This window comes from Dromaius novaehollandiae, chromosome 7 (assembly GCF_036370855.1).
Source record: "Dromaius novaehollandiae isolate bDroNov1 chromosome 7, bDroNov1.hap1, whole genome shotgun sequence".
NCBI lineage: Eukaryota > Metazoa > Chordata > Aves > Casuariiformes > Dromaiidae > Dromaius > Dromaius novaehollandiae.
The window spans coordinates 30,209,528-30,221,666 of record NC_088104.1 but is presented as its reverse complement, the minus strand read 5'-3'; positions in this window follow the sequence as shown (position 1 = coordinate 30,221,666).

The following is a 12,139-nucleotide window of genomic DNA, read 5'->3' as shown; positions in this document are numbered from 1 at the left end:
ACCCTAACCCTAACCCTAACCCTAGCCCTAAATGTAGGCTCAGGCCGGGCCCGAACCGCAGCCCAGCAGCCCCATTCCTGGCCCAAACAAAAAAGTGGCCCTGCCATCAGTCTTGCTGCAGCCCCACCTTTCCTTTGGCAGGCCCTTTGCAGCCCCACTCCACCTGGGCCTCAACGCTTTCTAGATCTCCTGATCCTAACCCTAACCCTAACCCTAAGCCTAGCCCTAAACGTAGGCTCAGGCGGGGCCTGAACCACAGCCCAGCAGCCCCATTCCTGGCCCGCACAAAAAAGTGGCCCTGCCATCAGTCTTGCTGCAGCCCCACCTTTCCTTTGGCAGGCCCTTTGCAGCCCCACTCCACCTGGGCCTCAACGCTTTCTAGATCTCCTAACCCTAACCCTAACCCTAACCCTAACGCTAGCCCTAAATGTAGGCTCAGGCGGGGCCCGAATCGCAGGCCAGCAGCCCCATTCCTGGCCTGCACAAAAAAGTGGCCCTGCCATCAGTCTTGCTGCAGCCCCACCTTTCCTTTGGCAGGCCCTTTGCAGCCCCACTCCACCTGGGCCTCAACGCTTTCTAGATCTCCTAACCCTAACCCTAACCCTAACCCTAACCCTAGCCCTAAATGTAGGCTCAGGCGGGGCCCGAACCGCAGCCCAGCAGCCCCATTCCTGGCCCAAACAAAAAAGTGGCCCTGCCATCAGTCTTGCTGCAGCCCCACCTTTCCTTTGGCAGGCCCTTTGCAGCCCCACTCCACCTGGGCCTCAACGCTTTCTAGATCTCCTAACCCTAACCCTAACCCTAACCCTAACCCTAGCCCTAAATGTAGGCTCAGGCGGGGCCCGAACCGCAGCCCAGCAGCCCCATTCCTGGCCCGCACAAAAAAGTGGCCCTGCCATCAGTCTTGCTGCAGCCCCACCTTTCCTTTGGCAGGCCCTTTGCAGCCCCACTCCACCTGGGCCTCAACGCTTTCTAGATCTCCTGATCCTAACCCTAACCCTAACCCTAAGCCTAGCCCTAAATGTAGTCTCAGGCGGGGCCCGAACCACAGCCCAGCAGCCCCATTCCTGGCCCAAACAAAAAAGTGGCCCTGCCATCAGTCTTGCTGCAGCCCCACCTTTCCTTTGGCAGGCCCTTTGCAGCCCCACTCCACCTGGGCCTCAACGCTTTCTAGATCTCCTAACCCTAACCCTAACCCTAACCCTAACCCTAGCCCTAAATGTAGGCTCAGGCGGGGCCCGAACCGCAGCCCAGCAGCCCCATTCCTGGCCCGCACAAAAAAGTGGCCCTGCCATCAGTCTTGCTGCAGCCCCACCTTTCCTTTGGCAGGCCCTTTGCAGCCCCACTCCACCTGGGCCTCAACGCTTTCTAGATCTCCTAACCCTAACCCTAACCCTAACCCTAAGCCTAGCCCTAAATGTAGGCTCAGGCGGGGCCTGAACCGCAGCCCAGCAGCCCCATTCCTGGCCCGCACAAAGAAGTGGCCCTGCCATCAGTCTTGCTGCAGCCCCACCTTTCCTTTGGCAGGCCCTTTGCAGCCCCACTCCACCTGGGCCTCAACGCTTTCTAGATCTCCTGATCCTAACCCTAGCCCTAACCCTAAGCCTAGCCCTAAATGTAGGCTCAGGCGGGGCCCGAACCGCAGCCCAGCAGCCCCATTCCTGGCCCGCACAAAAAAGTGGCCCTGCCATCAGGCTTGCTGCAGCCCCACCTTTCCTTTGGCAGGCCCTTTGCAGCCCCACTCCACCTGGGCCTCAACGCTTTCTAGATCTCCTAACTCTAACCCTAACCCTAACCCTAACCCTAGCCCTAAATGTAGGCTCAGGCGGGGCCCGAACCGCAGCCCAGCAGCCCCATTCCTGGCCCGCACAAAAAAGTGGCCCTGCCATCAGTCTTGCTGCAGCCCCACCTTCCCTTTGGCAGGCCCTTTGCAGCCCCACTCCACCTGGGCCTCAACGCTTTCTAGATCTCCTGATCCTAACCCTAACCCTAACCCTAAGCCTAACCCTAAATGTAGGCTCAGGCCGGGCCCGAACCGCAGCCCAGCAGCCCCATTCCTGGCCCGCACAAAAAAGTGGCCCTGCCATCAGTCTTGCTGCAGCCCCACCTTTCCTTTGGCAGGCCCTTTGCAGCCCCACTCCACCTGGGCCTCAACGCTTTCTCTCTCTCCTGATCCTAACCCTAACCCTAACCCTAAGCCTAGCCCCAAATGTAGGCTCAGGCCAGGCCCGAACCGCAGCCCAGCAGCCCCATTCCTGGCCCAAACAAAAAAGTGGCCCTGCAATCAGTCTTGCTGCAGCCCCACCTTTCCTTTGGCAGGCCCTTTGCAGCCCCACTCCACCTGGGCCTCAACGCTTTCTAGATCTCCTGACCCTAACCCTAACCCTAACCCTAACCCTAGCCCTAAATGTAGGCTCAGGCCGGGCCCGAACCGCAGCCCAGCAGCCCCATTCCTGGCCCGCACAAAAAAGTGGCCCTGCAATCAGTCTTGCTGCAGCCCCACCTTTCCTTTGGCAGGCCCTTTGCAGCCCCACTCCACCTGGGCCTCAACGCTTTCTAGATCTCCTGATCCTAACCCTAACCCTAACCCTAAGCCTAACCCTAAATGTAGGCTCAGGCCGGGCCCGAACCGCAGCCCAGCAGCCCCATTCCTGGCCCGCACAAAAAAGTGGCCCTGCCATCAGTCTTGCTGCAGCCCCACCTTTCCTTTGGCAGGCCCTTTGCAGCCCCACTCCACCTGGGCCTCAACGCTTTCTAGATCTCCTAACCCTAACCCTAACCCTAACCCTAACGCTAGCCCTAAATGTAGGCTCAGGCGGGGCCCGAACCGCAGCCCAGCAGCCCCATTCCTGGCCCAAACAAAAAAGTGGCCCTGCCATCAGTCTTGCTGCAGCCCCACCTTTCCTTTGGCAGGCCCTTTGCAGCCCCACTCCACCTGGGCCTCAACGCTTCCTAGATCTCCTGATCCTAACCCTAACCCTAACCCTAAGCCTAGCCCTAAACGTAGGCTCAGGCGGGGCCGGAACCACAGCCCAGCAGCCCCATTCCTGGCCCGCACAAAAAAGTGGCCCTGCCATCAGTCTTGCTGCAGCCCCACCTTTCCTTTGGCAGGCCCTTTGCAGCCCCACTCCACCTGGGCCTCAACGCTTTCTAGATCTCCTAACCCTAACCCTAACCCTAACCCTAACCCTAGCCCTAAATGTAGGCTCAGGCAGGGCCCGAATCGCAGGCCAGCAGCCCCATTCCTGGCCTGCACAAAAAAGTGGCCCTGCCATCAGTCTTGCTGCAGCCCCACCTTTCCTTTGGCAGGCCCTTTGCAGCCCCACTCCACCTGGGCCTCAACGCTTTCTAGATCTCCTAACCCTAACCCTAACCCTAACCCTAAGCCTAGCCCTAAATGTAGGCTCAGGCGGGGCCCGAACCGCAGCCCAGCAGCCCCATTCCTGGCCCGCACAAAAAAGTGGCCCTGCCATCAGTCTTGCTGCAGCCCCACCTTTCCTTTGGCAGGCCCTTTGCAGCCCCACTCCACCTGGGCCTCAACGCTTTCTCTCTCTCCTGATCCTAACCCTAACCCTAACCCTAACCCTGGCCCTAAATGTAGGCTCAGGCCGGGCCTGAACCGCAGCCCAGCAGCCCCATTCCTGGCCAGCACAAAAAAGTGGCCCTGCCATCAGTCTTGCTGCAGCCCCACCTTTCCTTTGGCAGGCCCTTTGCAGCCCCACTCCACCTGGGCCTCAACGCTTTCTAGATCTCCTAACCCTAACCCTAACCCTAACCCTAACCCTAGCCCTAAATGTAGGCTCAGGCCGGGCCCGAACCGCAGCCCAGCAGCCCCATTCCTGGCCCAAACAAAAAAGTGGCCCTGCCATCAGTCTTGCTGCAGCCCCACCTTTCCTTTGGCAGGCCCTTTGCAGCCCCACTCCACCTGGGCCTCAACGCTTTCTAGATCTCCTGATCCTAACCCTAACCCTAACCCTAAGCCTAGCCCTAAACGTAGGCTCAGGCGGGGCCCGAACCACAGCCCAGCAGCCCCATTCCTGGCCCGCACAAAAAAGTGGCCCTGCGATCAGTCTTGCTGCAGCCCCACCTTTCCTTTGGCAGGCCCTTTGCAGCCCCACTCCACCTGGGCCTCAACGCTTTCTAGATCTCCTAACCCTAACCCTAACCCTAACCCTAACCCTAGCCCTAAATGTAGGCTCAGGCGGGGCCCGAATCGCAGGCCAGCAGCCCCATTCCTGGCCTGCACAAAAAAGTGGCCCTGCCATCAGTCTTGCTGCAGCCCCACCTTTCCTTTGGCAGGCCCTTTGCAGCCCCACTCCACCTGGGCCTCAACGCTTTCTCTCTCTCCTGATCCTAACCCTAACCCTAACCCTAACCCTAGCCCTAAATGTAGGCTCAGGCGGGGCCCGAATCGCAGCCCAGCAGCTCCATTCCTGGCCAGCACAAAAAAGTGGCCCTGCCATCAGTCTTGCTGCAGCCCCACCTTTCCTTTGGCAGGCCCATTGCAGCTCCACTCCACCTGGGCCTCAACGCTTTCTAGATCTCCTAACCCTAACCCTAACCCTAACCCTAACCCTAGCCCTAAATGTAGGCTCAGGCGGGGCCCGAACCGCAGCCCAGCAGCCCCATTCCTGGCCCAAACAAAAAAGTGGCCCTGCCATCAGTCTTGCTGCAGCCCCACCTTTCCTTTGGCAGGCCCTTTGCAGCCCCACTCCACCTGGGCCTCAACGCTTTCTAGATCTCCTAACCCTAACCCTAACCCTAACCCTAACCCTAGCCCTAAATGTAGGCTCAGGCGGGGCCCGAACCGCAGCCCAGCAGCCCCATTCCTGGCCCGCACAAAAAAGTGGCCCTGCCATCAGTCTTGCTGCAGCCCCACCTTTCCTTTGGCAGGCCCTTTGCAGCCCCACTCCACCTGGGCCTCAACGCTTTCTAGATCTCCTGATCCTAACCCTAACCCTAACCCTAAGCCTAGCCCTAAATGTAGTCTCAGGCGGGGCCCGAACCACAGCCCAGCAGCCCCATTCCTGGCCCAAACAAAAAAGTGGCCCTGCCATCAGTCTTGCTGCAGCCCCACCTTTCCTTTGGCAGGCCCTTTGCAGCCCCACTCCACCTGGGCCTCAACGCTTTCTAGATCTCCTAACCCTAACCCTAACCCTAACCCTAACCCTAGCCCTAAATGTAGGCTCAGGCGGGGCCCGAACCGCAGCCCAGCAGCCCCATTCCTGGCCCGCACAAAAAAGTGGCCCTGCCATCAGTCTTGCTGCAGCCCCACCTTTCCTTTGGCAGGCCCTTTGCAGCCCCACTCCACCTGGGCCTCAACGCTTTCTAGATCTCCTAACCCTAACCCTAACCCTAACCCTAAGCCTAGCCCTAAATGTAGGCTCAGGCCGGGCCCGAACCGCAGCCCAGCAGCCCCATTCCTGGCCCGCACAAAGAAGTGGCCCTGCCATCAGTCTTGCTGCAGCCCCACCTTTCCTTTGGCAGGCCCTTTGCAGCCCCACTCCACCTGGGCCTCAACGCTTTCTAGATCTCCTGATCCTAACCCTAGCCCTAACCCTAAGCCTAGCCCTAAATGTAGGCTCAGGCGGGGCCCGAACCGCAGCCCAGCAGCCCCATTCCTGGCCCGCACAAAAAAGTGGCCCTGCCATCAGGCTTGCTGCAGCCCCACCTTTCCTTTGGCAGGCCCTTTGCAGCCCCACTCCACCTGGGCCTCAACGCTTTCTAGATCTCCTAACTCTAACCCTAACCCTAACCCTAACCCTAGCCCTAAATGTAGGCTCAGGCGGGGCCCGAACCGCAGCCCAGCAGCCCCATTCCTGGCCCGCACAAAAAAGTGGCCCTGCCATCAGTCTTGCTGCAGCCCCACCTTCCCTTTGGCAGGCCCTTTGCAGCCCCACTCCACCTGGGCCTCAACGCTTTCTAGATCTCCTGATCCTAACCCTAACCCTAACCCTAAGCCTAACCCTAAATGTAGGCTCAGGCCGGGCCCGAACCGCAGCCCAGCAGCCCCATTCCTGGCCCGCACAAAAAAGTGGCCCTGCCATCAGTCTTGCTGCAGCCCCACCTTTCCTTTGGCAGGCCCTTTGCAGCCCCACTCCACCTGGGCCTCAACGCTTTCTCTCTCTCCTGATCCTAACCCTAACCCTAACCCTAAGCCTAGCCCTAAATGTAGGCTCAGGCCAGGCCCGAACCGCAGCCCAGCAGCCCCATTCCTGGCCCAAACAAAAAAGTGGCCCTGCAATCAGTCTTGCTGCAGCCCCACCTTTCCTTTGGCAGGCCCTTTGCAGCCCCACTCCACCTGGGCCTCAACGCTTTCTAGATCTCCTGACCCTAACCCTAACCCTAACCCTAACCCTAGCCCTAAATGTAGGCTCAGGCCGGGCCCGAACCGCAGCCCAGCAGCCCCATTCCTGGCCCGCACAAAAAAGTGGCCCTGCAATCAGTCTTGCTGCAGCCCCACCTTTCCTTTGGCAGGCCCTTTGCAGCCCCACTCCACCTGGGCCTCAACGCTTTCTAGATCTCCTGATCCTAACCCTAACCCTAACCCTAAGCCTAACCCTAAATGTAGGCTCAGGCCGGGCCCGAACCGCAGCCCAGCAGCCCCATTCCTGGCCCGCACAAAAAAGTGGCCCTGCCATCAGTCTTGCTGCAGCCCCACCTTTCCTTTGGCAGGCCCTTTGCAGCCCCACTCCACCTGGGCCTCAACGCTTTCTAGATCTCCTAACCCTAACCCTAACCCTAACCCTAACGCTAGCCCTAAATGTAGGCTCAGGCGGGGCCCGAACCGCAGCCCAGCAGCCCCATTCCTGGCCCAAACAAAAAAGTGGCCCTGCCATCAGTCTTGCTGCAGCCCCACCTTTCCTTTGGCAGGCCCTTTGCAGCCCCACTCCACCTGGGCCTCAACGCTTCCTAGATCTCCTGATCCTAACCCTAACCCTAACCCTAAGCCTAGCCCTAAACGTAGGCTCAGGCGGGGCCGGAACCACAGCCCAGCAGCCCCATTCCTGGCCCGCACAAAAAAGTGGCCCTGCCATCAGTCTTGCTGCAGCCCCACCTTTCCTTTGGCAGGCCCTTTGCAGCCCCACTCCACCTGGGCCTCAACGCTTTCTAGATCTCCTAACCCTAACCCTAACCCTAACCCTAAGCCTAGCCCTAAATGTAGGCTCAGGCAGGGCCCGAATCGCAGGCCAGCAGCCCCATTCCTGGCCTGCACAAAAAAGTGGCCCTGCCATCAGTCTTGCTGCAGCCCCACCTTTCCTTTGGCAGGCCCTTTGCAGCCCCACTCCACCTGGGCCTCAACGCTTTCTAGATCTCCTAACCCTAACCCTAACCCTAACCCTAAGCCTAGCCCTAAATGTAGGCTCAGGCGGGGCCCGAACCGCAGCCCAGCAGCCCCATTCCTGGCCCGCACAAAAAAGTGGCCCTGCCATCAGTCTTGCTGCAGCCCCACCTTTCCTTTGGCAGGCCCTTTGCAGCCCCACTCCACCTGGGCCTCAACGCTTTCTCTCTCTCCTGATCCTAACCCTAACCCTAACCCTAACCCTGGCCCTAAATGTAGGCTCAGGCCGGGCCTGAACCGCAGCCCAGCAGCCCCATTCCTGGCCAGCACAAAAAAGTGGCCCTGCCATCAGTCTTGCTGCAGCCCCACCTTTCCTTTGGCAGGCCCTTTGCAGCCCCACTCCACCTGGGCCTCAACGCTTTCTAGATCTCCTAACCCTAACCCTAACCCTAACCCTAACCCTAGCCCTAAATGTAGGCTCAGGCCGGGCCCGAACCGCAGCCCAGCAGCCCCATTCCTGGCCCAAACAAAAAAGTGGCCCTGCCATCAGTCTTGCTGCAGCCCCACCTTTCCTTTGGCAGGCCCTTTGCAGCCCCACTCCACCTGGGCCTCAACGCTTTCTAGATCTCCTGATCCTAACCCTAACCCTAACCCTAAGCCTAGCCCTAAACGTAGGCTCAGGCGGGGCCCGAACCACAGCCCAGCAGCCCCATTCCTGGCCCGCACAAAAAAGTGGCCCTGCGATCAGTCTTGCTGCAGCCCCACCTTTCCTTTGGCAGGCCCTTTGCAGCCCCACTCCACCTGGGCCTCAACGCTTTCTAGATCTCCTAACCCTAACCCTCACCCTAACCCTAACCCTAGCCCTAAATGTAGGCTCAGGCGGGGCCCGAATCGCAGGCCAGCAGCCCCATTCCTGGCCTGCACAAAAAAGTGGCCCTGCCATCAGTCTTGCTGCAGCCCCACCTTTCCTTTGGCAGGCCCTTTGCAGCCCCACTCCACCTGGGCCTCAACGCTTTCTCTCTCTCCTGATCCTAACCCTAACCCTAACCCTAACCCTAGCCCTAAATGTAGGCTCAGGCGGGGCCCGAATCGCAGCCCAGCAGCTCCATTCCTGGCCAGCACAAAAAAGTGGCCCTGCCATCAGTCTTGCTGCAGCCCCACCTTTCCTTTGGCAGGCCCATTGCAGCTCCACTCCACCTGGGCCTCAACGCTTTCTAGATCTCCTAACCCTAACCCTAACCCTAACCCTAACGCTAGCCCTAAATGTAGGCTCAGGCGGGGCCCGAACCGCAGCCCAGCAGCCCCATTCCTGGCCCAAACAAAAAAGTGGCCCTGCCATCAGTCTTGCTGCAGCCCCACCTTTCCTTTGGCAGGCCCTTTGCAGCCCCACTCCACCTGGGCCTCAACGCTTTCTAGATCTCCTAACCCTAACCCTAACCCTAACCCTAACCCTAGCCCTAAATGTAGGCTCAGGCGGGGCCCGAACCGCAGCCCAGCAGCCCCATTCCTGGCCCGCACAAAAAAGTGGCCCTGCCATCAGTCTTGCTGCAGCCCCACCTTTCCTTTGGCAGGCCCTTTGCAGCCCCACTCCACCTGGGCCTCAACGCTTTCTAGATCTCCTAACCCTAACCCTAACCCTAACCCTAAGCCTAGCCCTAAATGTAGGCTCAGGCCGGGCCCGAACCGCAGCCCAGCAGCCCCATTCCTGGCCCGCACAAAGAAGTGGCCCTGCCATCAGTCTTGCTGCAGCCCCACCTTTCCTTTGGCAGGCCCTTTGCAGCCCCACTCCACCTGGGCCTCAACGCTTTCTAGATCTCCTGATCCTAACCCTAGCCCTAACCCTAAGCCTAGCCCTAAATGTAGGCTCAGGCGGGGCCCGAACCGCAGCCCAGCAGCCCCATTCCTGGCCCGCACAAAAAAGTGGCCCTGCCATCAGTCTTGCTGCAGCCCCACCTTTCCTTTGGCAGGCCCTTTGCAGCCCCACTCCACCTGGGCCTCAACGCTTTCTAGATCTCCTAACTCTAACCCTAACCCTAACCCTAACCCTAGCCCTAAATGTAGGCTCAGGCGGGGCCCGAACCGCAGCCCAGCAGCCCCATTCCTGGCCCGCACAAAAAAGTGGCCCTGCCATCAGTCTTGCTGCAGCCCCACCTTCCCTTTGGCAGGCCCTTTGCAGCCCCACTCCACCTGGGCCTCAACGCTTTCTCTCTCTCCTGATCCTAACCCTAACCCTAACCCTAACCCTAGCCCTAAATGTAGGCTCAGGCGGGGCCCGAACCGCAGCCCAGCAGCCCCATTCCTGGCCCGCACAAAAAAGTGGCCCTGCCATCAGTCTTGCTGCAGCCCCACCTTTCCTTTGGCAGGCCCTTTGCAGCCCCACTCCACCTGGGCCTCAACGCTTTCTAGATCTCCTAACCCTAAGCCTAACCCTAACCCTAAGCCTAGCCCTAAATGTAGGCTCAGGCGGGGCCCGAACCACAGCCCAGCAGCCCCATTCCTGGCCCAAACAAAAAAGTGGCCCTGCCATCAGTCTTGCTGCAGCCCCACCTTTCCTTTGGCAGGCCCTTTGCAGCCCCACTCCACCTGGGCCTCAACGCTTTCTCTCTCTCCTGATCCTAACCCTAACCCTAACTCTAACCCTAGCCCTAAATGTAGGCTCAGGCCGGGCCCGAACCACAGCCCAGCAGCCCCATTCCTGGCCCGCACAAAAAAGTGGCCCTGCCATCAGTCTTGCTGCAGCCCCACCTTTCCTTTGGCAGGCCCTTTGCAGCCCCACTCCACCTGGGCCTCAACGCTTTCTAGATCTCCTAACCCTAACCCTAGCCCTAACCCTAAGCCTAGCCCTAAATGTAGGCTCAGGCGGGGCCCGAACCGCAGCCCAGCAGCCGCATTCCTGGCCCGCACAAAAAAGTGGCCCTGCCATCAGTCTTGCTGCAGCCCCACCTTTCCTTTGGCAGGCCCTTTGCAGCCCCACTCCACCTGGGCCTCAACGCTTTCTAGATCTCCTAACTCTAACCCTAACCCTAACCCTAAGCCTAGCCCTAAATGTAGGCTCAGGCGGGGCCCGAACCGCAGCCCAGCAGCCCCATTCCTGGCCCGCACAAAAAAGTGGCCCTGCCATCAGTCTTGCTGCAGCCCCACCTTCCCTTTGGCAGGCCCTTTGCAGCCCCACTCCACCTGGGCCTCAACGCTTTCTAGATCTCCTGATCCTAACCCTAACCCTAACCCTAACCCTAGCCCTAAATGTAGGCTCAGGCGGGGCCCGAACCGCAGCCCAGCAGCCCCATTCCTGGCCCGCACAAAAAAGCGGCCCTGCCATCAGTCTTGCTGCAGCCCCACCTTTCCTTTGGCAGGCCCATTGCAGCCCCACTCCACCTGGGCCTCAACGCTTTCTAGATCTCCTAACCCTAAGCCTAACCCTAACCCTAACGCTAGCCCTAAATGTAGGCTCAGGCGGGGCCCGAGCCACAGCCCAGCAGCCCCATTCCTGGCCCGCACAAAGAAGTGGCCCTGCCATCAGTCTTGCTGCAGCCCCACCTTTCCTTTGGCAGGCCCTTTGCAGCCCCACTCCACCTGGGCCTCAACGCTTTCTAGATCTCCTGATCCTAACCCTAACCCTAACCCTAAGCCTAGCCCTAAATGTAGGCTCAGGCGGGGCCCGAACCACAGCCCAGCAGCCCCATTCCTGGCCCAAACAAAAAAGTGGCCCTGCCATCAGTCTTGCTGCAGCCCCACCTTTCCTTTGGCAGGCCCTTTGCAGCCCCACTCCACCTGGGCCTCAACGCTTTCTAGATCTCCTAACCCTAACCAAGCCTAGCCCTAAATGTAGGCTCAGGCCGGGCCCAAACCGCAGCCCAGCAGCCCCATTCCTGGCCCGCACAAAAAAGTGGCCCTGCCATCAGTCTTGCTGCAGCCCCACCTTTCCTTTGGCAGGCCCTTTGCAGCCCCACTCCACCTGGGCCTCAACGCTTTCTCTCTCTCCTGATCCTAACCCTAACCCTAACCCTAACCCTAGCCCTAAATGTAGGCTCAGGCCGGGCCCGAACCGCAGCCCAGCAGCCCCATTCCTGGCCCGCACAAAAAAGTGGCCCTGCCATCAGTCTTGCTGCAGCCCCACCTTTCCTTTGGCAGGCCCTTTGCAGCCCCACTCCACCTGGGCCTCAACGCTTTCTAGATCTCCTAACTCTAACCCTAACCCTAACCCTAAGCCTAGCCCTAAATGTAGGCTCAGGCAGGGCCCGAACCGCAGCCCAGCAGCCCCATTCCTGGCCCGCACAAAAAAGTGGCCCTGCCATCAGTCTTGCTGCAGCCCCACCTTCCCTTTGGCAGGCCCTTTGCAGCCCCACTCCACCTGGGCCTCAACGCTTTCTCTCTCTCCTGATCCTAACCCTAACCCTAACCCTAAGCCTAGCCCTAAATGTAGGCTCAGGCGGGGCCCGAACCGCAGCCCAGCAGCCCCATTCCTGGCCCGCACAAAAAAGTGGCCCTGCCATCAGTCTTGCTGCAGCCCCACCTTTCCTTTGGCAGGCCCTTTGCAGCCCCACTCCACCTGGGCCTCAACGCTTTCTAGATCTCCTAAACCTAACCCTAACCCTAACCCTAAGCCTAGCCCTAAAAGTAGGCTCAGGCGGGGCCCGAACCGCAGCCCAGCAGCCCCATTCCTGGCCCGCACAAAAAAGTGGCCCTGCCATCAGTCTTGCTGCAGCCCCACCTTTCCTTTGGCAGGCCCTTTGCAGCCCCACTCCACCTGGGCCTCAACGCTTTCTCTCTCTCCTGATCCTAACCCTAGCCCTAACCCTAACCCTAGCCCTAAATGTAGGCTCAGGCGGGGCCCGAACCGCAGCCCAGCAGCCCCAT